Genomic DNA, 26,295 nt, shown 5'->3' with positions numbered 1-26,295 from the left:
GCTGTGAATCACATAAGTCTTTCTGGTTAATGAGAATGTCTGGAGGAGATACTGGAAATTCAGAGTATCCTGAAGGCTGATTGGAATAAATATTCTCATATGGGATATACTGCCCCAGGAGTTTTCCAGTTCTCATTTCTGAGCTAGTACAGAAACTTCAGTCTGCTTAACTCTGGGCACTATATTTGGTTTGGGAAATGGGATGAGGTCGTCAAACTGGGCCCAGGCTAAGTTATAAAATGCGGACAAACCTGAGACACTGAGGATTGAGAAACTTTATGGGGCCATTGTCAGAGCACATTTGGTGCCAATTCTGAGGGAATAAAAGACAAATGATGGTTTTGTTTTTCTTCTGCCTTAACGGGTCCTATTTCCCTTAACACTTTAGACTCTCAAATAAAATTCCACTTGTGCAAAGGCCTGTTGTTGCTCGTCCTGTGTCATCTGTCAGAATGATTGAGCACCAAAGGCTGCTGGGCTTTCACTTTATTTGCCTGCCCCTGGTGCTGGCACTGCAGAGTGGCTGCAAAGACAGTGCAGGTGTTTTGGTGGAGAGGTTCAGCCTGAGAAGGACTGGCTTGGCTCCCTTCCTCACTGGTCTTCCAGTTGGTCTTTGCAGCAATTTTGTAACCTTGGCTCATGAGGCTTAGGATGTTTCTGTGTTGCTGTAAAGTTTCTTTTTGTGAGATGCAAAGACCACACACTCCAGATAGCCTTGGGAAATTTGGAGAGAAGAAGAGGATTATTAGATGCTTTGCCAGATATTACACCCAACCCAAGGAGATTTCTGTTATTGGAATTTGCAGTTAGATTTCTTCCCCTTTGCACTGGCAAAGTTTGCAGTAACTTTAATAGAATCTATCACTGATTATAGAGACACTTCTTTCCAGGTCACCCTGAACTAACTTTCAACCAAGGAAAATCTTAGTATCCAGTTTAGGATGATGTATTTATTGATATTTCAGATGCTAAGATTTTAAATTATTTATGAAAATGTGATAGGTAAATCTGTGAACATTCACATGTTCTAGGAAAACAGTTCAAACATGGTAGATTTATTCTTTGCTGAAATATATCAGTCCTGTTCCTGGTGGCTCGACATTTAACACTGGGATCTCCACTCCCAAATCAAGGTTTGTCTCCTCTGCTGGGAAACCACAGGGATGGATGACCTGAGTTGATCTTGCACTTTAGTCTCTAAAACTTTGCAATACGAAGAACTCAGAAAACATTACAAGTCATTCATTTTCTTATTGCAAACTGACTTCAATTATTACATTTAAAAACAGTTTAATGAAAGAAAAATTATATTAAGGAAAGAGTAGCCTATCTCCTACATAGTCACTGGAGTGTGTGTGTGTTTGTGTGTGTGTGTGTGTGTGTGTGATACATATGATTATAAATGTAAAAACTGATTGTCTTTCCAAAATGTTCATGTATTTTGGCTTTGTGTCTAAATTTACAGAATTATGGTTTATGAAAAAATATAACATCAGTTTTCAAATCCAGAGGAATATCATGAGTGTTTCTAAGAAGCCTAATAGAAGTTTTCAGGTATTTTAGTTTAGTTTTCTTTTTCTTCTCCACATAGTTAATCTACTGGCCATGTAATTCCAGGAAGGTGTTATTATGGTCCACTGGAGCAATCTATTCTTTTACGATAGAAGCACAGCATTTATTTTTTTCCTGCATGTTTTTTTTTTTTTTTCTATTTATTCCAGTTTCTGTCTCTTCTAAGGCAGGGATGCCAAATGAGGAACATAAGCAGGGTGAAGGAGGGGCTTGGTTTCTTTGGATTGCTTAGAAAATGTATCCTATCAATTCAATTTGTAAGATTTTTTTTAAAAAAATAGCTATTTAGGTAAAGTAATATGTTGATCATATTCTAGTTGCAGTTTAGAAATCTTTGGCCATGAAGTATGTTTGTTTTTGATGTTTTGTCTTCTACCAAGATAGTAGCACACAACAGTGTAAATCAACTGTACTCTAACATAAAATAAAAATTAAATTAAACATTAAAAAACAGAATTAAGAAACAAATGTAAGGATATTTTAAATTGGAAAAAATGGTAGTGGCTGTAAGTACAAGTAATTTATGGATTTTGGATTCATGAAATTGATGATCTCCTTGCTGACATCTGGCTGGATGACGTCAGGGGCTATTTCTGAGTTTCCCTCTCCCCCACTAAGAAGAGGGGATCATCCACCCCTCCTAGAGCTGCTGTATCAAGTGCGGTAACGCCCGTGACGTTCAGCCACGGGGTCTCACCTTCCCTGTGAGTTCTCTTCCCTATTCTCATTTCTTTACTTGTTATTCCTGGGCTTCAGCTGCTTCTCTGAGCCCAAGCTTATTACAAATGACTGTCTACTAATGGAATGTTATTTACACAGTAAAGGACAGCTCTGTGGAAAGTATAACACCTTGAATTTCCTGAGCACTACAGCAGCCAATAAAAAAAGAGTTGGTTTCAAGTTCAGGTATGAACGGGATGAAAAGACTTGAGAAACTTTTCTTACTCCACCATTTTTTTTTAATTTAATGTATTTATTTATTTATTTTGGGCTGCGTTGGGTCTTCGTTTCTGTGCATGGGTTTCTCCAGTTGCGGCGAGCAGGGGCCGCTCTTCATCACGGTGCGCGGACCTCTCACTACCGCGGCCTCTCTTGTTGCGGAGCACAGGCTCCAGACTCAGCGCGCAGGCTCAGTAGTTGTGGCTCACGGGCTCAATTGCTCCGCAGCATGTGGGATTCTCCCAGACCAGGGCTCAAACCCGTGTTCCCTGCATTGGCAGGCGGATTCCCAACCACTGCGCCACCAGGGAAGCCTTGCTCCACCATTTTTAAACTAAAGTTTCATGAAAAGATTTCCCATATTTCACCCGTGAAATTCCTACGTCCTTGTTATTGATTCAACCTCCACGCCTTTATTTAAATCTCAGTAAGAGATGGTCAGTTCGGACAGTTGAAGACCCTCATTGAGAGCCATTTGTTTTTTCTGTGAAACTCTGTTCTTAACGTTCCAGATGTTGATATCTCTTCACAATTCTGATTTCAGTTCTTTTGGTTAAATATGTAGAAGTGAGCTTGCTAGGTCGTATGGTAGTTTTATTTTTAATTGTTTGAGGAACCTCCATGATGTTTCCAGTAGCGGCTGCATCATTTTGCATTCCCATCCAAAGCATGCAAGGGTTCCAATTTCTCCACATCCAAAAGAATTGAAATCAGGACCTTGAAAAGCACTCTGCACTCCCATGTTCACTGCAGCACTATTCACAATAGCCGGGATGTGGAAACAACCTGAATGTCTATCTGCAGATGAATGGATAAAGAAGATGTAGTATAGATGTACAATGGAATAGCACTCAGCCTTTAAAAAAGAAGGAAGTTCTGCCTTATGTGGCAACATCAACGAACCTCGAGGACATTAAGTGAAATTGGTGCTAGAAGTGAAATTAGCCGGTCACAGAAAGACAAATACCATGTGAGTCCACTTACAGGAGGTATCTGAAATAGTCAGATACATAGGATCAAAGGGTGCCCATGTGGTTGCCAGAGACTGCATGGAGAGGGAAATGGGGAAATCAGGTTTCATTTAAGCAAGATGAACACGTTCTAGAGGTCTACTCTTCAACATCTTGCCTTCTTCTGTCAACAATACAGTACTGAACCCTGAGAAATTTAAGAAAGTGGATGTCATGTTAAATGTTTGTCATGTTTACCATGACAAAATAAAATAATAAAAGTAAAGTTAAAGAAAAGTAAGTTCCAGATGTTGAAGGCTTGGGGGCCCATGAGCCTTGGGTTGTTTGGGGGAGCTGATAGACGCACACAGAGGGAGGGCCTGGATCTTTTGCAGTCAGTTAATTGTGTGACTCCAAGGCCCACCCGCTATCCTCGGGGCCCCTGTCTTCCTCCGCGAAGTGCAGGGCAAAGCCAGCTAGGGTCCAAGTTCCCTGACCCTGAAATGACTGATTCTGTGATCCTGGCACCCCTTCTCTGGACCCTGCTGGCACATGTGTCCTTCCCCGGTGGCGGAGGCCTCTGAGGAGTTTGGAATGAGATACATCAGGACACTTGCTGGACAGACATTTTCCCCCACTTCCAAGTAAGCTTGTCTGGAACCCGCAGGAGTGCTGGGTTCCTGCGGTCCCCACTGCTCCTCCCCAGCCCTCCACAGCCTCCCTTCACGCCTGAGGCCCCCCAGGGCGAGTAGGCAGGTGAGAGAGGAAAAGCCACCCCCCAGCTCTGCCTCTGAGTCGGCAGGACCCCTGGGGCCCCGTTCCGCGTCTCCAGGCTGCATCCTCGAATGCAAACACCTGGCTGTCTCGGAGGATACGCAGGGTGTATGAGATACATGGCTATATATCCAAGCTCAGTGACAAAGCAACATAGGCAAACAAATAGAAATTGTCACCATCGTTATTGGTATCAAGGCACAGTCTCCAGGAAAATTTTTCTATTCTTGAATAATATACCATTAACAAGTCACATTTTACGTTTTTCTATTTAAAATTACTTTTATATTAATATTTGTATAATTTATAATTTGTATTTATCTAGGTATATAAATTTATATTAAATATAAATTATTTTATGTTGCCTATATTTGGCATATGTTTTGCTTTTAACCTCTTTTGATAATATCTGGTAACCATAATGATGATTGTCAGGTCAAGTCTTATAAATCCTAACTTACTGCATAATGTCACGTGAATTACTGAAATGAGGTTATCATTAGACAAACTCGAGTTGTTATCCAGGCCTGTTATGAGAGACTGGACTCCTGTGTCGTATAACAAAGTGCTCACAGTAACCCTGGGTGACAATAGAAATAAGGAGAAACGACGTTCTTTGTTGAGCATTCGCTGAGAGCTGGGTGCAACCTATCTGCTCTCATTCTGTTACGACTCTGTAAGTGGGACTCTACTACACCAGTGCTTATGGATGAAGGAAAGTGAGGCAGCCCAGGGTAAAGTGCCCGAGGCTACTGAGCCCGCCCCCCAGGGGCGTGGGCCTCAGGGAGAAGTGGCAGCATTCTGTGTCCTCTTTCCCTTCTACCCGCGAGAGAAGATGGGCTGAGAGAGAGGGACAGGCTCTGCTCCAGGTCCCACTGCTGGGATTCAAGCCTAGGTCACAGCAGTGACTTAGAAGTTTGAGGTTATAATTATTTTACGTAAAATTATTAGATCATTTTATTTTTAAAAATTTTTTTATTTATTTATTTTTTTTGCGGTACGCGGGCCTCTCACTGCTGTGGCCTCTCCCGTTGCGGAGCACAGGCTCCGGACGCGCAGGCTCAGCGGCCACGGCTCACGGGCCCAGCCGCTCCGCGGCACGTGGGATCCTCCCGGACCGGGGCACGAACCCGCATCCCCTGCATCGGCAGGCGGACTCTCAACCACTGCGCCACCAGGGAAGCCCTATTAGATCATTTTAGAATAGCCACTTGGGGCTGAATTATCTTTGGCATATTTTTGTTTCATTTTTAACCTTTTTCAGTCATATATGATAGCCATGATGATAATTGTTATATCAAGTCTCACAAATCCTAACTTACCGCATAATACCAAATGAAATATTGAAAGGAAACTATAACCAAGTACACTGGAGTTGTTATTTAGGTGTGTTATGACGGACAGAAATTCTGTGTTACATAATCTAATAATTAACTTTTATTGAGCACCTGCTGCCGTGCACTGTGCCAAGAGTGATCAAAATAGATTGTGTTTATTTTCCCTGTGTCCCCGCTAGGCAGTTTTCATTATTTTCTCCACTTGAAGATGGGAAAACTCAACTTGAGAAAGATTAATGAACTTAGCCAGTACCCAGTTGCTAGTGGGTGACTAGGCCGGCATTTGAGAACTGGTTCTTTGGGCACAGATAGAATTTAATGGCACAGCTACATTTGCATAATATTTTTTTGATTAATGTTAAGTAATAAATGATAAGATTTTTTTTTTACTCTTATTAAGTACAAAGTGTATCTTAAAAGAAAGAGGAGGGGTTTTTTTTCCATAACGCTTCTCTTCTTCATTAGCACCCTTGATGTCCATAACATTGCAATAATATCCTTCCTGCCAACCATGAAAGTTCCATTAATAGATTCTCATGAGCATGGAAATTAATTGAAGTTGAACTCACAACCCAAATCTTAATTATATGTTTTGTTTGAAAATTACAACACAAGAAAGGAAGAAAGACAAAATGTTATAGTACATAAATAGAGTTACTCCTCAAATGAATGTAACTCGGAATTCCCTCAAAGGTTTAGCCGATATGTGAAAGAATAAAGCTAAAGACTGTGTCACATACAGCAAAAATCATTCAAAAGCAGAAACAGACTTAGTCCTGCCAGCACTATATTTATTACTGAAATATCACACACGGTGTAAAACAGTCGACAAAAGCTCTGATTTCACATATCCGCAGGGAGCATATAGGAGAGATATCTATATCTTTGATACAAAAGAACTGGACCACAGAAGCCCCCGAAAGGTCGAGAATAAAGACATTAAAATCAATACATGCTGTCAAAGGGATTCCGTGAAGATTCATCAGAGTTGATATAACACACTAACACTTGTTTGGGTCTAGTAATGGCACCATGGATACATTTAGAAGCAAGTAAAACCTGGCAGTTGGAAGTTTAAATAGGTTGTAATCTATGAAAATAATGACAATATTACAAAAATGACTTGTTTTGTGTAGCACAGTGGAGTTCGCAAAATATTTTGAGAAATGTCATCTCATGTGTTCCTGGTTTTCCAAATAAGAAAATCTGGGCCCAGAGAAAATAGTTTATGGACGCGAAACCCTGCGGTTGTCAGAGCGAGACCCTGGGTCCAGGTCTTCTGCCACTAAGGAGCTGAAAGGTCCAGGATGCTGTGGCCTCCTCAGAAGGTGCTAGAACAAGACCTGATTAATGGACAGGAGCTAATGTCCCCGCCCACAAAGCTGGATCCGTTAAAAAAGGAGTTATTAGAAGACTCATCTCCTTTTCTCCTAAATGATAAAGTTATCTTTACTGCCCCCATTTTTTTTTTTTAAGTACTAAATTACCTTCAAGAGAATAATAACCTCCTTGCAATGGCACCTGCTTCTCTTCAGATGGGATAGCTGGAACCTCCTTTCTGCATAAAATATAGAGGAAACCTTAGCTGGAAGAGACTGAAGTTTTTAAACCTGAACAAGTCGTTTTTGAGTTGGCTGCTGGATGGTATGGGTGGTGGGTTTCCTTTGCACTCCGGTTTAGTGTTTCCTCACTTTTAAAGGTGGTTTTCTAGAGATCCACGGTCCTGCCGTGGAGGGCAGGAACAGTTTTACAAGGAGGTACAAAATCCCCTCTAAAAGCAAGGAAATAAACAAGCAAACAGAAGCCTGGGGAGACATCCCTCTGATCGGCAAAGCCTTTTGTCATTTACTTAATTGATCGTGCCTCTTGCGGTGCTGACTCAGGTTTGCAAGACCTGCTTACATCACAGTCTTAATAGACGTTTGCATGCACTCATACCGATGCAGCCAGAATCTGAGCATCTTAATATTTCTACTCATTTTCATGCCATTATTATTGAATAACCATTAAGCTTCTGCCTCATGACAGGCTCTGGGGATACCACAGTGAGGAAGGGACTCACGGTTACTGCTTCGAACTTGGGAAGGATTCTTCACTTGTGAAGCTTAACCTGAACTGGTCTATGCACAAGTCTGTTCATTAGTTTGTTTTGGTTTGTGGGTGCTGTCGTTCAAAGTATTCTTTAGTGCCAGTTTTGATGTAGCGAGAGTGAGGTGTGTTGTAGAAAGAGTTCACATGTATGCTATTGCAGCCAGAGAGTTTTAAAATAAGTTTTGATCATTATACGTGTTATACTTGTCGCTTGGTTTTATTCATGGCCTACGGTTGTTCCTTTTGGAGGAAATAGCGTTAAGTGTTTAATTATATCAACAATATGTTTTCATTGGTGTTCTGCTTAAGATTTGCATTTCCTATTTTTTATTATTTCATCTGAGTGCCTCCAATGGAATTATTGAACATGTATAATTTCAGTTGTTAAAACAACAGACATACATAATAATTTTCAAAGCAACTTGTAATTAAGTAAAGAAGGAAGTAACAGATGTTGGAACATGAAAAGAAATGGTGTAGAGCACTGAGTAGTTTTCACAGATGCCATGGTTTCTTTCTTCCCAAGTGTTATCCCTTTATTAATCCTCAAATTTTCTAAGAATAAGAGCCTAGCTCAGAACTCTTCTATGTGAATACAAGAAAGAATAAAGAAGCCACTGCTCCTTTTAGATTTTTTTGTTAATATTTCTAAGTAGAAATACAAGGTTCCATTTAGAAGCCTTCAACATTTGTCAGGATAATTAAAAAGCTGAATCATTTTGCTCTGTGATCTAAGGATGTGCTATAATAACAGACATTCTTAGAACAGTTGTCTGTTCATTTCACTCCATGGCATGTTTTTTTTCAGGATCTGTTTGACATGCAGAATCTCATGAGGTTCTGGTTTGAAAGAAAGAGTTGCAATAAAGGCTCTTGAAGATGGAGTTGGCTCGTACCATGTCACATTCTTGCATTATTATATAAGCCAAGCTGCGTGAGAAAGTAACATCCTACACACTACTATTTGGGATCTTGCTTCTATCATGATGTGAAAGGTTTTCCACATCTGTTCCAGTCTATCCTAGTCCCATGAAATTGCCCAGTTGACAACTATTGAAAAGCAGTCTTTCAAGGAACTCGAGTGTCATCATGTGGGAAAAAGAAATGGCAGTGGCTGTAAGAAATAAGCTGTGGAATCTACCTTATAAAATCATTCAGACTCCGCAGAAGCACATGAGCCATCGCCTCTCGAAAGAGAGAGAGGCGAAAATAGCAGAGGCAAACAGATGGAATCCAGACATCAGGAGGAGCTCTCTGATGTTCGCCAAGCAGTTTTCCTTAGGAAGCTTATGTAATTGATTTCCTTCTCTTATCTTCTTGCCGCTGCTAATAGCTTTTAGGGGGATAAGCCTTGACTCCTGAAAGTGAAGGGTGGAAAGGAACTCTGCCTGTTACGTGAGTCGTGTTTGATAATTGATTTCCCTAAAGCTTGGTGTGATCTCATATGTAATTGTTAATTTCTAGACAGTTCTACGTATGGAAGAAAAGAACATTCTCAATGACTTCAGTTACTGATTCATGTCTTCCATTCTACCCTCTGTAGAATTTTCAGATCTTTTCATCTACATAAGTAGTCAACCAAAAATGTTGACTATTTACTGTGTGTAAAGAACTGTACGAGGTCCTATGGAAGATGAAGGCATGCAGGTGCATACAAGAAAACTCTGAACCAAGGGAGAAAAATATAAATCTAATGGCCAGAATATAAGGAAGAAGTCAGAAATGCCAATGGAACCATTAAGAGAAAACAATGAGTCCAGAGAAGGGAGAGGTTACCTCTGGCTGGCTGAGTCAAGCGTCCCAAAGGTGTGGCTAGGCTTTGGCCAAGTTGAGATGGGAATAGGAGCTTCTCTGTGAAAGAAACAGGAACGAAGGCTGTGAATCAGAGGGCGTGGGGAGAACACTGGGAGCCCTAAGTAGTGTCATTTGCATGGTTGAGGATGCTTAAAGGAATATGGCAAGACGCAGACAGGGAAAGTAAGGTGTTTCATTTCTGAAAGCTCTTGGGTATCAGGCTAAAGGGCATAGATAGCCATTTGACTCTTACTTACTTGCTACTGCAGTTACATAATTGGGGCTAGGATAACTTTCTTGTGTTAATATTTCCACAGTGTAAATCCATCAGTGATTTCTAGCAGGTAAAAGCCACATCATGTCTTCAATTATTTTTCCTTACAGCAAAAAAAAAAAAAAAAAAATCTAGATTTTACTATCTAAAAGCAGCCATCTAACTGTAAATACATACCTGACCCTTAGACATGCAGATCTGTGTGGGTGTGTATATGCTTAGCCCTTATTCTGAAATTTGATACTTTCCCACAATCATTATTTCAACTTTAGTAGGTGCTTCTAAACCTAAAAAAAAACATAAATTAAGGTCAGTGTTGCCCCCAAATATGTCGTAGAAACTTGAGTTTAGTCCTATTTCAAAGGAGGAAGTTCCATAACATTAATATGAGATAAATTAATTTGTTTTTAAACTTATTAATACCAAAAAAGAAGATATTTGAAGGTTTTGTTTTTTGTTTGTTTTTTTTTGCGGTACACGGGCCTCTCACTGTTGCGGCCTCTCCCGTTGCGGAGCACAGGCTCCGGACGCGCAGGCTCAGCGGCCATGGTTCACGGGCCCAGCCGCTCCGCGGCACGTGGGATCTTCCCGGACCGGGGCTCGAACCCGCGTTCGAGCGGGTCCCCTGCATCGGCAGGCGGACTCTCAACCACTTCGCCACCAGGGAAGCCCCGGTATTTGAGATTTTTTAAGTCAAGGACCATATCTATTTTATTTGAGATTGTATCCTCAATACCTAGCAGAGTGTACGAAAATGAATAAATGAAACTAGTTATTAAATTTATGTACTAATTTTTTTTGAAGATGATGGCAATTTGGCAAAGCGTTAGCAACATCTTTTCAAACGAAGTGATCATTCTTGTGCATTATATTGCTTTTGTCTACTCTTTGGTTCTTTCTTACAGTTTCTTGTAAAGGAACATATTTTGTGGTTATTCTTTCACAGAGACTCTTCATACCCCAATGGAGCTGCCTTTCGTTCACATTTAAATTTTCTCTCCATGATATTAGCTTATGAACATTTCATTTCTTGTTCATATTCTTAAACTATTTCGAATTCTTCCTAATTAGGTTTTACAAGGCTGCTCCAAACGAATCACATTTAGCACTGAAAGCCAGTATGCCTGCAGTAATAATGTATGAAGTTCATTAAAATTGGTTTCGATATTAGATTATACTTGGCAGTGACCTTCCGAGACCTTATCAGACCCCCATAGGCAAGACTTGAGTACATATAACTATTACAGAGCACCCAATTAGAAAAGAAAATCTGAATTTAATATTTTAAAGTTGCACAGATTCCAATATTTGAGCTCTCCTTTGTAAATAAGAAATTAAATGTAATGGCCCTGAGCCCTTTGCAGACCATCATCCTGCATGCCAGCCAACTGTTGTATTATTTCCCTTGGCGCACTTCACGTTCACAGTCAACGTTGAGTCGAGCTCTATTCTCTCGACAAGTCAGTCTTGAACAACTCTGAGTCTGAGCCACGGCCTGGGATGTAGGCTGGGTGGAATAGGAATCTGGGTAAGCTGCTATTCTTGACCTCAAGGAGCTCTCAGCCTGGGACGAGAAATACTAACAACCCCATGACATCAACTCCTGGTAGACGGTGCCATATTGCAGATAAGCTACAGGTGTCCAGAGGATGCAAGGAGTCCAGCTTGCCATATTAAGCCCTCTGTACACGGGATGGGTTTCCCTGGACAAGCCCCACCTCGCTATTTTAGGAGAAGTCAGTTGGGTGTTGTAGGGGTTACTGAGAGGAAGACGAGTGCTCAGTGGGACTTCGAATACAAATGGTGTCCCCATTAGTTTGCTCCAACAGGAGGGGTTGGCACTAGAATTGGCTGAGGCCCTGGCGTTTCCCCGAGGGTGCACGTTGGGGTGCCTTGCCTCTGGTACCCCTCCACTGAGGAACTCCCACTGTCTACCCTGTGGAGTAGAGATCTGCCTAAGCACCCCTCCAGTGCATTTGTTACGTTCTCCGTGCACTGCGGATCTCACTGAAGCAAACGGCCAGGAAACTGGAAGGGTAAATACTTCTGGTCCATTGGGCTTGCTCTTATATTTTGTAAACCCCAATTCCTGGGGCTGTTAAGGAGGCATTCTTCCACGTGTGTGCCTTCGTGAAGATTTGGCAGCCTTTTCCTTGGCTGCATATATCTTCAATGACCTTCTCAGGGCCTCTCCTGCTCTCTCTGTCTTGTTTGTCATCCTTGGTACTCAATAAGAGATCATGTTATTCTTAGATGTGACCCAGGAGTCACAGCATAATGAAAAGAATCTGGCCAAAGGAAATCCAATTCCATCCTGATACAAATTGTCAATTTTTAAAATTCTGACTCTTCACTTCTATCTTTTACTGGGATCTTGGCAAAAATATATATATATAATCAATAGAAATTGTAACTTTTTCCCCAGTACTCATTGTTCCTTGTTCTTTAGCAGAACTTACAATTTCCCTTTTGTCGCTTTTAGACCAATATTTGTGTAGGGGAGGCCTCTGAGTAGGTGTGGCTATGAGTTTACTACACATTTATCGGGTTTGGCCTCATTTGTTTGAAAGGCATCTTAATTAACTTTCAGCATATGTACTCAAGTGAAAAAAGATAAGGGACTAGTGTTATAAAAGACATGTCTGGGAATTCCCTGGCGGTCCAGTGGTTAAGACTCCGCACTTCCACTGCAGGCAGCATGGGTTCGATCCCTGGTCAGGGAACTAAGATCCCGCATGCTGCGAAGCGCAGCCAAAAAAAAAAAAGGTTAACAATCTGGCACTTTGCAGACATTCTATTTATGTCTCACGTCTCAGTGGAAGACAGAACTTTGCCTGGCCCAGTTTTAAGTTGGCAATCATGTCCTTGTAACTGGACCAGGGTGAAATCATTGGTGAGCCTGAATTTCGAGAAAGCTGGGTGATGCTTTTTCTGTGGTCCTCTCCACTAGAGAAGGGGAGATTCCCCAGGGCATTGGGGATACTTTGCAGAGAACACTGTGAGATTCCAAGCCACCAGCTGCAGATGCCCTGTCTCTGCGGCTCAGCCCTGCATCCTCAGCACCTTCTCAGTAGCTGGCACAAACTAGCTGCTCAATGAATTGTGTGAAAGGCCCTGGCAAAATTCAAATGAAGGGAGAACTGTCACAAATTTAAAGCAGGAGCAGAGATCAAGCATTCTCTCCAGAGGTCCCCAAACAATCATCATATTTGCAAGAAGAGTCAGGTCTTCATCATTTTAAGTTGTATTTGTATCTCTCTCCCTCACTTAAACATTTGTGTCCCTTTTCTCGTGGCCGCCTCTTTGAGGAGGGGAAGGGCATTGAAAATCAGAGCTAGTGGTGCCAGCTCATAGAGATGGTGGCAAGGATTCGCAGCAGTAGACAGAAAGGGACAATTTGTTTAAAAGTGAGAGAATCCTGTAGCAAGTTCTCCCAAGATAAGATATCCGGTGGTTGAGTTGCTTGGTAAATGACGTTGACCTCGAGGGCTAGAAATGGATGAGCCCCAGAAGCACTGCTAACCTGTAAGGTGCCTTTGTGTGAAGTAGTACATATTTCCCCTTCTGAGGGTCACAACGGCGTAGGCTCAGGTCTTGGCAGGCAGCCAGCATGTTCTTATTCCCCTTCCTCTGAGGACAGACAGCCGTCTGCAGAAACTCACGGCTTAGGGAAAGATGCAGGCTGAATTTCAGCCCTCACATGCCCCTTGCCAGGATCTTCTTTTGTGCAGTGTACATATTGTGCAAACTTGTACAACCTTCATTCATCAGACTTTATGTATAAATATAAATTTTACATATATAAATATTTACATTGCACTTATATGTTCATATTCATAGTATGACATTTATAATGATCAAATGGAGAATCTAATAAATAATCTATTTTATATTAATAAGATTAAGAAGAAAGAATGTCAGAGGCATTCCAGTAGATGCAGAACAAATGTTTGATAAAATTCAACACTCATTCATAACAGTTTTTTAAACAGTCAACAAACAAAGCATAGATGGGAGCTTTTTTAACCTTACAAAGGATACCTATTAAAATGATACAAAAAACACCATGACACATAATGCTGAAAGGTTAGAAGCTTTTCAATTAAAGTCAAAGAAAAGCCATGGATTCCTGGCAGCACTGCTCATGTTAATATTATTCTGGAGATTGTGGCCAATTCAATACAACAAGACAAAGAAATAAGAGTTGTCGGGTCAAGGATGGGAATGATTTATCCCAAGGATTCCTGCCAGCTCACTTACCTGTATCTCAAAGATCAGGGGCTACTAGTTAATGGCCAGTCGTTAGCTGTAGGCCGGACGTGATTGTGTATTTGGCAAAGGGCACCACGTTGAGCCCCTGTAGGCGGCACTGGGGGCAGGGCTGGTGCTCAGCTGGACGAGCTCCTGGCCCCAAACCCACGTGAACCATGGCTGCTTGATCTTCGTCTGTTCACGTATTGTTTATTTTTTATTTTTTTATTATTTTTTTAACATCTTTATTTGAGTATAACTGTTTTACAATAGTGTGTTAGTTTCTCTTTTACAACAAAGTGAATCAGTTATACATATACATATGTTCCCATAACTCTTCCCTCTTTTGTCACCCTCCCTCCCACCCTCCCTATCCCACCCCTCTAGGTGGTCACTAAGTACAGAGGTGCACTCCCTGTGCTATGCTGTAGCTTCCCACTAGCTATCTAATTTACATTTGGTAGTGTGTATATGTCCCTGCCACTCTCTCACATCGTCACAGCTAAAAAAAAAAAAAAAAAAGTCATGAAGAGATTAGTGGTAGGAAAGCTGTGACAACGTATTGTTTATTGATTGAAAGAATATTCCGTGTTTTTAAAGATTTTGCGGACCGTTGAGGAAAAGTTATCAAAAATACAGGAGCTAAGGCGGGTTTCCAGATGCGTGGACCCCATCAGTGCCTTCTTTGACGGCGGAAGGGCCGGGAGGTCTTCTGCTGTGTGACAAGCGGCAAGTGTCCAGCGGTGAGCTAAAAACAGAACACAAGAACTTGGTAGCAGGTGTCTTCACAAATCACTGGAGACACCCCTGTGCAGGTAGTTCCTTCTGATGCTGCATCCTTCATCTGTTACTTTCCAGGGCACAATGGCAACGTGAAGGAGGGAGCGGTGTTTTCAGGTAAATATAGGAGAATCATATGTTACAGTAAAGGCAGCAGCAGCAAAGGCAGAGAGGCCTGAAGCCACAGTATGTATCTGTGGGTCTTTAAGACAGTGCCACATGGCTCAGATACAGGCCACAGGATGGGAAGGGTTGAGCCAGTGCAATGGATCTAATTTTCTGAGTCTCGAAAGCTGGGTACTTTGGGCTTTATCCTGCTGGTAACATGGAGTCGCGGGAATGCAGTTAACACTAATTAGCCAGCGTTTGTCGAGGCTGCCACCTCCACCATTCAGACTGTCTTACGGTAGAGCCTCCTGGTACACTACCTTGACTATAATTTTGTGAAATTATATATATATTTCATATATAACTGCATATTCTATATATTAATACATATTTAGGCTTCTAGCTGCTGGTGTCTTTCCTGCCTGCCCATATAAACTCTTGTTTGCAAAAACCGCACATCTCACTCCCCTGACGGCAATGTTCTGTCTGAATATGGGTTAGGACCTTTCATGGTGTAATAAAGCCAGATAACCTCTAACACTGAGGAATGGTTGAAAAGAAGAAAACGAAACTTTTTTCTGTCACAACATAAGAGAAAACTTAGATGTCTGTAGTCACCCTAACGTACTGCTTATTTTTCTTATTCAATATACTTATATTCGTAGGAAAATTAAGCAATTTAGAGCTCCTTCAGTCATATTTTGGAAGGACGGGAATTTTTATTCAGCCACCTTATGATTTTTTTTTTTTTTGCCTAAATGAATATAAATTGAAGCAGAAAGCAGTCAGTAGTCTTGCTTACATTTTACAACATTTCCTAGAAGAGAAAAAAATGAAATTTAAAGTCTTTCACAGTACAGAATCCTAAATATTTTAACTGGGACATTTTCTATAGTCCTGAAAGATAACTTTAAATAAGAAACAAGAAGCATCCCTGCTTTATTAAAGAAGTAACATTCTAGAACAAGAGACCTGTAGCCACATTTATTGGTTTAGATAATCTTCATATAGGAACTTCCACATAAGTGACCTCCATTATAAGTTTTTCTATTTTCATATATATATATATATATATATATAAAAAATATATACATGCACACACACACATACAAGTGTGTCTATGTAGTGACAATTGGGGGAAAGTTTTGTATGGCTAAAATCTAAGGAATGTACAACTTATGTCAGGATAAATAAATATCTTTGACAAATATATGGATTTGATGGAATTTACCCACTTAATAATTTAATCACCATACTGTATATTAGGAATTTATAGATGTTCAACTTATATTTAAGTAGATGAAAATCCATAATGTAGATCAGTCTTTAAAAGTTGATTTGGACAATTCTTTTTTATAGCAAACTTGTAGGTAAACTGTTTTGATCCTGGCCACATGTTAAGTATATGAAAGGCCAGAATTGTTTAACTTATAAGTTTGAACTTAACATCTTGAATATCCTAGTCCTACCGCAGTCCTCATCGACGGGAAAGCAGTCACAACAGTGCTGGCAGCCAGGGTCAGGCCAGGTTTAGGAAGCAGGTGTGTACAAAGGTTTCGCTGTCCAGCCTTGTGGCACAGACTCCAAGTCCTCACAAGTTCTGGCTGTTCTCTTTGCTATGTGCTCCAATCAGCTTAGTGACCCACTGTCCAGAATATCACATAGATGGAGGGAGAAAGAGGCCCACGAGAAGCGGGGGCGTAAGACAGCAGAGCAGTGGCCGGAAACTCAGGTTACGGGAAAAAAAATTCAAGCAAATGTGAGAAATGTGTTTAGGCTCTGGAAAAGAGCAACAGCAACAAACCGAATGCATTAATAGTATTGTCAGTAATACATAAATTTAATTATAGCCCCAAGACATCAATACACCGTTAAATTAAGTTCTGGGAGAGAAGTTTATGAGTCTTAGAAATAAATCCATCAAGAGCGGTCTTAGACAGATGATTGTGTTATGATGTTGTTACTGCATTTAGACAGAATATTCCTCCTTGTGATAGTCTATTTGAAAACGATATTAGGAAAATCGCAATGAGATTGCGGTAATATAGAAAGAGCAACGCCTTTATACTCAGGTGGAAACGAGTCTCCTTTGCTGGGAGATTGGTGGTCTCTTGGGAATGTAGCTCCCAGCTTTGAGAGGAAAGCCAGTAGAGTAATGATGATCTGGAGACACCACCCAGGCCTTGGAATGACCCTCGGCCATCAGTTGTGACCACAGTCCTGAGCAGGTTACTGTCGCACTTTCCTCTTTTCACCAGGCCTGCTGCTGGGACCCTGTGCGTACAGTATGGACATTTATAAAATTGGGGCATAATGAATTTTAACTTTATTAAGAAAAAATACGGGGCTTCCCTGGTGGCGCAGCGGTTGAGAGTCCGCCTGCTGATGCAGGGGACGCGGGTTCGTGTCCCGGTCCGGGAAGATCCCACGTGCCGCGGAGCGGCGGGGCCCGTGAGCCACGGCCGCTGAGCCTGCGCGTCCGGAGCCTGTGCTCCGCAACGGGAGAGGCCACGACAGTGAGAGGCCCGCGTACCGCAAAAAAAAGAAAGAAAAAATATGGACACATACCCAACTCTTTTGGCAACTTATATTTTAACTTCTTGGTTTTTTATTTAATGTAGTCAAAACCTGAGACTTTTCTTAAAGTGGATAAGATTGCACTGGGGTTTTCATTTGTTTTGTATTAGCAGTGACATTGTACTACGAAGGCATGGATAATTCAGCCAGAATTGGTCACTCAAGGCAACTAAGCTGTTGGTGCGTCCAACCTCTGATTTTGTGGCTGGGGAGTAATACACCCCTCGGTATAAAACTGGTCGGTCTGTCAGACCCAGAACCCCAGGCCGAGTGGCCCATGGCATTGGCCACAGTGTCAATTACTGTGTCCTCATGTGATTTAAGATCAGGTCCCCCCTGCATCTTAATTCCCATAACACATAGTTGGAGTGGGACTTAATGGCACGTTCACGTGTCTACCTTGAACTTCCCCTGTTCATTTTCACCACTAACGTCTAAGATTCCCTGAGGATGTAACTTAGCATCTTGCACGAGGTATAGATGCTCCAACAGTGATTACTGGAATAAGGATTAATGGATGAGCGAATGGATAACATGATACTTCTATTTTCACGACTGTGTTGTTCATTGAAAAAGTCATTTGTACAATATTACTTTGACTTTTTTAATTTCAAAACCATAATTGTTTAAATTTAGATACTTAGGACATTACCCATAATTTCTGGCAGGAAAGATTCATGAGGTAATAGAAACCTAGTTAATCGGAATTATAAGAAGAAAGTCATTTATACAACTTTATTTGAGGAACATAATTTCCCAAGGTAAATCGGCCAAAAGAAGAGCAAAAAAAAGGGTTCCTTGTGCTTTAAGTTCTCAGCAAAGATGTTGATAAAATATATGTGTTTTTCATTTCCCAGATCCATTAAATGATGGGATCCCGGCTTAGAGAGCCAAAAGAATACCCAAGAGTTCTGAACATTTCCATACTGGTGAAAGGAAATGACAGAAGAACTTTCTGACCTTAGCAGCGAATGTTCCAAATGCATCATTCATGGTGTAGGAATTTTAGATTAAATAAATGTTCCTAGTACTATCTTTTAGGACATGAAATCTTAACGAATTATTTAAGGAATGTGAACTGATAAAAAGTCAGCTTCATGTAAACTCAGTTAAGAACAAATTTCGAAGATAATTTTCTCCTGGATGATCACATTACTAAGGGAGTGAAATGGTGAACATGGAAACTTGGATGCAAGTTAAGTTTAAACCTTTTTTGCCATTTAAGTAAATCCATTCCCTTGCGTGTAACCTTACGGCTGGGATCATTAGGGGTTTTTGTGACCATCCGCATTTTCTTGGACAGAGGATGATTTCTCGAGATTGCTAACGACCAACTTTGCAGAACCCTTAATATTTTCGCATTCTGCATCCCATCCTCATTTCCAGACTTCTGTGCCGACCAAAGATGCCCCATATGCCAGGATCCCTGCTCATCACTGTGAACACCTTATCTTGTTAACACTCCCCAATGATTATGATGTGTTTCTTTTTATTTAATTTAATTAATTAATTTATTTATTTATTTATTTTTGGCTGTGTTGGGTCTTCGTTGCTGCACACGGGCTTTCTCTAATTGCGGCGAGCAGGGGCTACTCTTTGTTGCGGTGCGCGGGCTTCTCGTTGCAGTGGCTTCTCTTGTTGCGGAACATGGGCTCTAGGCACACGGGCTTCAGTAGTTGTGGTGTGTGAGCTCAGTAGTTGTGGCTCGCAGGCTCTAGAGCACAGGCTCAGTAGTTGTGGTGCACAGGCTTAGTTGCTCCTTGGCATGTGAGATCTTCTCGGACCAGGACTTGAGCCCGTATCCCCTGCATTGGCAGGCGGATTCCTAACCACGGAGCCACCAGGGAAGTCCCAATGATGTTTCTTTATGTGCCCATTTTTCAGATGAGAAAGCTGAGGCCCTAGGTCAAGGTTAAGACCTGGTGGACTCCCCTGGTTATCACATAAGGCAGTGAACTTGGAAATGAGCAGAATTTCACAATAAGAACTGATTAGCCCACATATAAATAAACTCAGACTGGAAGTCATTGGAGGAGCAAGACAAATGAAGTGCCAGCTCCGTATACATCATACACTTTCTGGAAAGCCGCCCACCAACAGACTTGAAGGAGAGGGATACTCTAGATGGCTTTCCTGATTCGAACATGGAGTCAAGTGGGCTAAGGATTTTATGAACGTAGGACTGCATCCTCAGTCTTTTAAATCCTGGTTAGCTTTGGCAGAAGAGGGATGACTTCCATACAACTTCAAAGCTCTGGGAATACACCCCGATTTTCAGTCTTGAATCAGTGAAGTTGATTGTAGAATCAGTCCTCCGATGAGAAAACTGCTCTCACCTTTTGAGAACTTGTTTGATTCCCAGTAGCATCCTCTCTGACAGCATTTGCTAAGGTGCCCTCTCTTCCACTCTGGTTCCCTGAGAAGCTCTAGAAAAGGGGCTCCAAGATCAACTCTGAGCACTCCTGGTTTGATGAAACCCGTTTAACTCTGTGGAACCCGGGGCTTCTCAGTCCCTCCTGACAACAGATGCTTTTGTCTCTGTAGCGCCATGAACACCCCAGGAAGATACATTTTTTTAGGAAAAACTCTTCCTTGGAAGAAACAGAACACCATCTAAAATTCTGTTCGTGCCCTTAAACAACAGACATTTACGCAACATTATTTCACTCAAACACAGTGACCTAAAGTTTGGGAACTGGGGTCCTCGTTTTCTTCTGGCTGTAGGTAGGAGGATGTCATCAGTTCCTATTGCCTGCCCTCAGTTCCTAGCCATGTGGTCCCCTCACAATGTGGCAGCCACCATTTTCAAAGCCAGCGGGAGAATCTGTCTTTTGTCCACTACAAGGAGGTCTTAGATTAGGAGGAACCTCACTATGCCATCATTTTCACAGAACCCACCCACACTCACAGGAAAGGGATTACATGAGATGTGATACCCAGGTGGTGGGGCTCTTGGGGGCGTGTGAGAATTCTTCCTACCAGAGTCTGCAAGTGGGTACTTACTGTCAGAGCACCCTTAAGATCATACCTGTGCCGTAATCAAGGAATCAGGGTGGAGGTGACTAATGACAAATAGACCAGCTACTCCCAAGGCTCCAAGTAGGACTACTCAACCCTCTCCATGCCTGATGAAAGACAGAAGAAAACTGATGTCTTTAGGAATTTTCCCAGTTGAGTAAGCAAATAGAAAAAGACATTACAATTCTGTTTTGGTCTACGTTCCTTGAGCTACACATGCAGAATAAAGAAAAAAATGAAAGCATCCAAATTATCTAAAAGAGGAAAATGGTATTTAATTATTTCGCAGTCAATGGTCAGGTAAAAACAAGTTGTATATATTTATCAACACCATCTGACTCACATTTATTTTTAATACATTTCTCAAAAGCTCAAAACAAATTATTTTAGAAATTAATTTATTTATAAAATAAATGTTTACTTATCAAACCACAGACTAATAACCAGGTGTTGGTAAAATACCAATGATTAGCTAGGCTGCTAAGTAACAGCTTTTAATACATTTAATTTTTTTAATTAGGGTTTGCCGAAACCGTGAGTATGGTTTTAGCCTGTGTCTTCATGACTGAATTTTCCAGAACCACTCCATTATTCTATTTTGATTCTACATCTTCTTGCCGAGAAATTAAGCCACTTTAGCCCACACAAATATGACTATAACCATAACCTCCAAATTCTATGATGATAGGGAGTATTTTTTCTTTCTTTTCTTTTTTTTTGTGGTATGCGGGCCTCTCACTGTTGTGGCATCTCCCGTTGCGGAGCACAGGCTCCGGACGCGCAGGCGCAGCGGCCATGGCTCACGGGCCCAGCCGCTCCATGGCACGTGGGATCTTCCCGGACCGGGGCACGAACCCACGTCCCCTGCATCGGCAGGCGGACTCTCAACCACTGCGCCACCAGGGAAGCCCTTCTTTCTTTTCTTAAGCCATGTTTTTCTACAATTGTATATGTACAGTGAGATGGTGAGATATACACACACACACACACACACACACACGATCATTTTCTAGTAAGAAAGCAAGTGACTACTGTTTTTTTGTACTTAAAAGAATCCAGGGCAACTGCCCCCATGTATTAGTGTAAAAGCAATGCCCCATGAGCTGTCCTTTCAAAGCCTCAATCTTAAATAACACACCGTCGGTTTGGTTTGTGTTATTGACTCTTGTTCTTCCGAAATTCCTCATAAGAACTCTTAAAATAGGTCCAAATATTCTGAAGCAAGTATATTACACTTAAGCATTTTTTTTTTCTTTAAAGATGGAGGAATGGAAATAAAGGGTGGACTTTTTTGCTCAAGGTCACCCATTTCAATGGTCAGTTTGAGAAGGAAACATTTTTCCCAATGGTAGGCTTTCACTCCTAACTAAAAGTAGTTTCTCCTCTTGTTGCAAGGTATTTGCCAGAAAAAAAAGATATCTGAATTCTTGATGTTCGCTCTCAGGGACTAAGAATTTAAGGGCATGATAGTGAGAGAATAAACCAAATAAATGCATCTTCTCATTTGAGATGTAAGTTTATAGAGTGTCCACAAATCACAGCCTCTATAATAAAGAAGATTACCAGCGACAGCACTGGTTTCCTTATTCTCTTGGGATTTCTACAGTGTTATAAAAAGGAATGCCTAAAAGTACGTGTAAGGAGGAAAGCCAGCTCCATTTTTATAGATATACAAACGCATATAATCTAACACACACAGGCACACACATCTTTTTTTAATATGAAAGCAGAGGAATGTTTTGCTGCTTTTTCTGCACTTAGAAGAATGCAGGTTGACTGCTTGTTGAAAGTATTGATAAATGCAGCCATTTGAAAGCCCTTGCGACGTTCACCTCAATCCTCTCCCTCTTTGGAGCCAGAAGTGCTGCCAGTTACCCAAATGAGGAAGGAAGTTGCATCAGCCCCAGGCTTTACCCTCAAAAAGCTTGCAGGATTTGGAGACCCTTAGGCAAACAAGTGATACGGTAAAGATTTACAAACGTGGCCAAAGAGAGGACTGTGGCTATACCCAGAGGAGGTCTGCTGAAATGCACGCAGTTACTGCAATAGAACAGGGGGATTTTCTACTGAAAAATATTCACTCTTTTTGTTCCAATATTGCTTTCACATTTTAAAGAGTATTTCTATTTTATTTCATTGGGCCTTTAATGACTAATAATAGTAATGGAAATAAAACAAGAATATTCTTTAAAATCTCTAAATCAGCATCCCCTCTTCAAAGTAGCTAGCGTAGACTGTTCGTCATGTAGCCTTTGGATATCAAATCGTTTTACCTTCTATGAACCAGATTCAAGTGCATGCACTGAATATTTACTTTGGGTTGGACGACTAAATTAAAAGCAAGACTCTGGATTCCAAAATGTGTTTGTTAAGTACTTGGAGATCACCTTGTGTAACCCTTCATTTGGCGTTTGTTGCAATATCTTCTGCTATAGGCTGAATGCTTGTGTCCCCGCAAAATCCGTGTGTTGAAAACCGAATGCCTAAGGTGATGGTATTAGGAGGTGGAGCCTTTGGGAGGTGATTAGATCATGAGACTGGAGCCGCCATGAGTGAGATGGGTGTCCTTATAAAAGAGGCCCCAGAGAGTTAACTAGCCCCTTTCATCATGTGAGGATACAAAGAGACATCTGTGACCCGGAAGAGGACCCTCACCCAACCATGCTGACACCCTGATCTTGGACTTCTAGCCTCCAGAATGGTGGGAAATAAATTCCTGTTGTTTATAAACCACCCAGTCTGTGCTGTTTTGTTATAGCAGCCGGAACGGATTAAGACATGTTCCAAAGATTTGCCAAGGATTATACAGTAAGTTAGAAGGTGGCCTTGGGGCTGAATGCTCCTTCCACCAAGCCACCCTGTGACTCACAAACATCCCTAAACCTCATGGAAGATAATTTTAACTCCTTCATGTTCAAAGACCTGCATCAGCATGAAAATGCACTGAAGCTAAAGAAACTGGTTGTAAGAGGAATAAGATTATAAAAGAATGCAGTTGATGCACATGTATATATGTAGGCTAAACAGGCAGTTGCTACACTGACTGATTGTATGATGGAAAATAACATTTTCTATCGTACAGTGTGGCATGTGGGATGACAGGTAAAATTGGCTGGATCACGCACATTTTGTGTTTATGAAACATTTATCTACAAATACTTAGTAGTTACATTCGGTCTCAAATATTCCAACATGAACGCCGTAAAATAATTGTAATCTTAGTTTGTGCGCAGGTGCGTGCAAACGCAACCGTTTTGAATATCACTTCTAAATTAGCAAAATAACCACCAATTTTTAGAAAGACAATTGTTTTTCAGGGACCACACAGTTTTTAATATTTTATTGGGTATGATTGGTATACCATATACTCTGCACATGATTAGCATTTGATAAATTTTAACAAATATGTACATCCATGCAACCATCAACACAAGAGAATGAATGTGTTCATCAACTCAAAAGTTTCCTTGTTTCCTTTCGCAACCCCTCCCTCATATACCTCCCTGCCCTCCCTAGTCTCAGGTAACCACTCAGCTTTTTGATTCTACCAAGTTTTCACTTTTCATGATTTTATGTCAATGGAATCATACATTGTCATTCCTTTCTTGGGAGCTTCTTTCACGCGGCACAATTCTTTACAGATTCTTCTACGTTGAATATAACAACCGTTCATTTCTTTTTATTATTGTGTAGTCTCTTTTTTGGATATGATTTGCTTGGATATTTACCTGCTGATGGATATATGCATTGTTTCCAGTTTTTGGCTATTGCAAATAAAGCTGTTGTGAACATTCATGTACAAGTATTTGTATGGACATATCCTTTCTTTGCTCTTGGGTAAATATCTAGCAGGGAAATGTCTAGGTCATATGGTAAGTGTACGTTTAAGCTTTTAGCAAAGTGTCAAATAGTTCTCAAAGCAGTTGTGTCATTTTACATTCCTACTAGCAGGATATGAGAGTTCCTGTTGCTCTGCAAGCTCACCAGCATTTGATATTGTCAGGTTCGAGGTTTCTTGTGTTCTGTTTCATGTTAGCCATTCTAATAAGTGTGTGGTGGTTTCTTGTGGTTTTAATTTACTTTTATTCTTTTTTGAATTTTATTTTATTTATTTTTTTTATACAGCATGTTCTTATTAGTTATCTGTTTTATACATATTAGTGTATACATGTCAATCCCAATCTCCCAGTTCATCCCACCCCACCCCCCACCCCACGTTCCCCCCTTGGTGTCCACAACATTTGTTCCCTATATGTGTGTTAATTTACTTTTATTCTTAAAAAAAAACCCAAAAAACAAAAAACGATATTGAGTACCTTTACATATGCTTTTTTGCCATCTGTATATCTTCTTTGGTGAAATGTCTCTCCATAACACTTGACAATGCTTATACTGTTTTTTTTTTTTATTGTTGAGTTTTAAGTTTTTAAATGTATAATGGGTATGAGCCTTTTATCAGATAACTGATTTGCAAATATTCTCTCCCATGTGTGACTAGTCTTTCATTCTCTTAACAGTGAGTGTCTCTCAAAAGTAGAGGTTTCTGGGCTTCCCTGGTGGCGCAGTGGTTGAGAATCCGCCTGCCGATGCAGGAGACACGGGTTCGTGCCCTGGTCCGGGAAGATCCCACATGCCGCGGAGCAACTAGGCCCGTGAGCCATGGCCGCTGAGCCTGTGCGTCCGGAGCCTGTGCTCCGCAGCGGGAGAGGCCACAACAGTGAGAGGCCCGCATACCGCAAAAAAAAAAAAAAAAAAAAAACAAAAGTAGAGGTTTCTGATTTTGATTAACACAACTTATTTTTACCTCTCTTATGACTGATGCTTTTGGCATTGTATCTAGGAAATCTTTGCTTAACCTAAGGTCACAGAAATATTCTCCTAAGCTTTATTCTATACGTTTTATGCTGTTAGATATTGGTCTATGATCCATTTGAGTCTATTATCATGGGTAGAGCAAGTTATTGATCAAAGTTCAGGTTTTCACATATGGATATTAAAGTGTTCCAGCACCATTTGATGAAAAGACTGCTTTTACCACTAAATTCCCTTTGTACCTTTTTTGAAAAATCAATAAGCCATATGAATGTGGGTCTATTTCTGGGCTTTTCATTCCACTTCTTTGCTCAATCTTTCAATCTTAATGCCACAGCATTTTGATTATTGTTTCTTTATAATGGATCTTGAAGTCAGGTTGTGTAAGTCCTCCAACAATGTCCTTTCTTTGCAAAATGCTTTTGCTATTCTATTGATAGATACTTCGTATTTCTGTGTGAATTTTAGAATTAGCTTGTCAAATTTTATTTTTTTAAGAGGCCTTCTGGAATCGTGACTAAGATTGCATTGATTCTATAGATCATTTAGAAGATTAAGTTTCCGTTAAGTGTACAAGTCATGCACATATTTTATGAGACTTACTCCTAAGTATTTCATATTTTTGATAGCATTGTAAATGGCATTTTTTAAAATTTATGATTCCTCATTGCTAGTACATAGAAACAGACTTAATATTCTTCAGCTTTAAAAAAACATGCAGGCTTTAACCTTTAAGATATTGCTTGTATGTTTTTAATAAATGTCCTTTGTCAGATTTAGGAAATTTATTTCTATCCTAGTTGATTGAGAGTTTCTGTAAGGAGTGGGTTTGGGCATCTTATCAAATAATGTTTCTGTATCTATTGAGAAGTCCATGTGGGTTTACTTTTTAGACTGTTAATAAGGTGAATTACCTTGATCCAATTTTAAATGTTAATGAACCTTGCACCCTTGACATACTGCCTACATAATTATGAGCTATTAACCTTTTTAAATAGTTTGGAGTTTTGCTTATTAA

The 26,295-nt window shown here is 40.7% G+C and overlaps 1 protein-coding gene across 9 annotated transcripts in view; it reads left to right on the top strand.

The window, feature by feature from the left end:
- SEMA5A (semaphorin 5A) overlaps positions 1-26,295 on the top strand; it is a 491,583-nt gene that overhangs the window by 428,713 nt on the left and 36,575 nt on the right. The window lies entirely within an intron of this gene.

This window comes from Kogia breviceps, chromosome 4 (assembly GCF_026419965.1).
Source record: "Kogia breviceps isolate mKogBre1 chromosome 4, mKogBre1 haplotype 1, whole genome shotgun sequence".
NCBI lineage: Eukaryota > Metazoa > Chordata > Mammalia > Artiodactyla > Physeteridae > Kogia > Kogia breviceps.
Note: the sequence above shows the minus strand (reverse complement) of the source record. Positions and strands in the feature narration are given on the sequence as shown.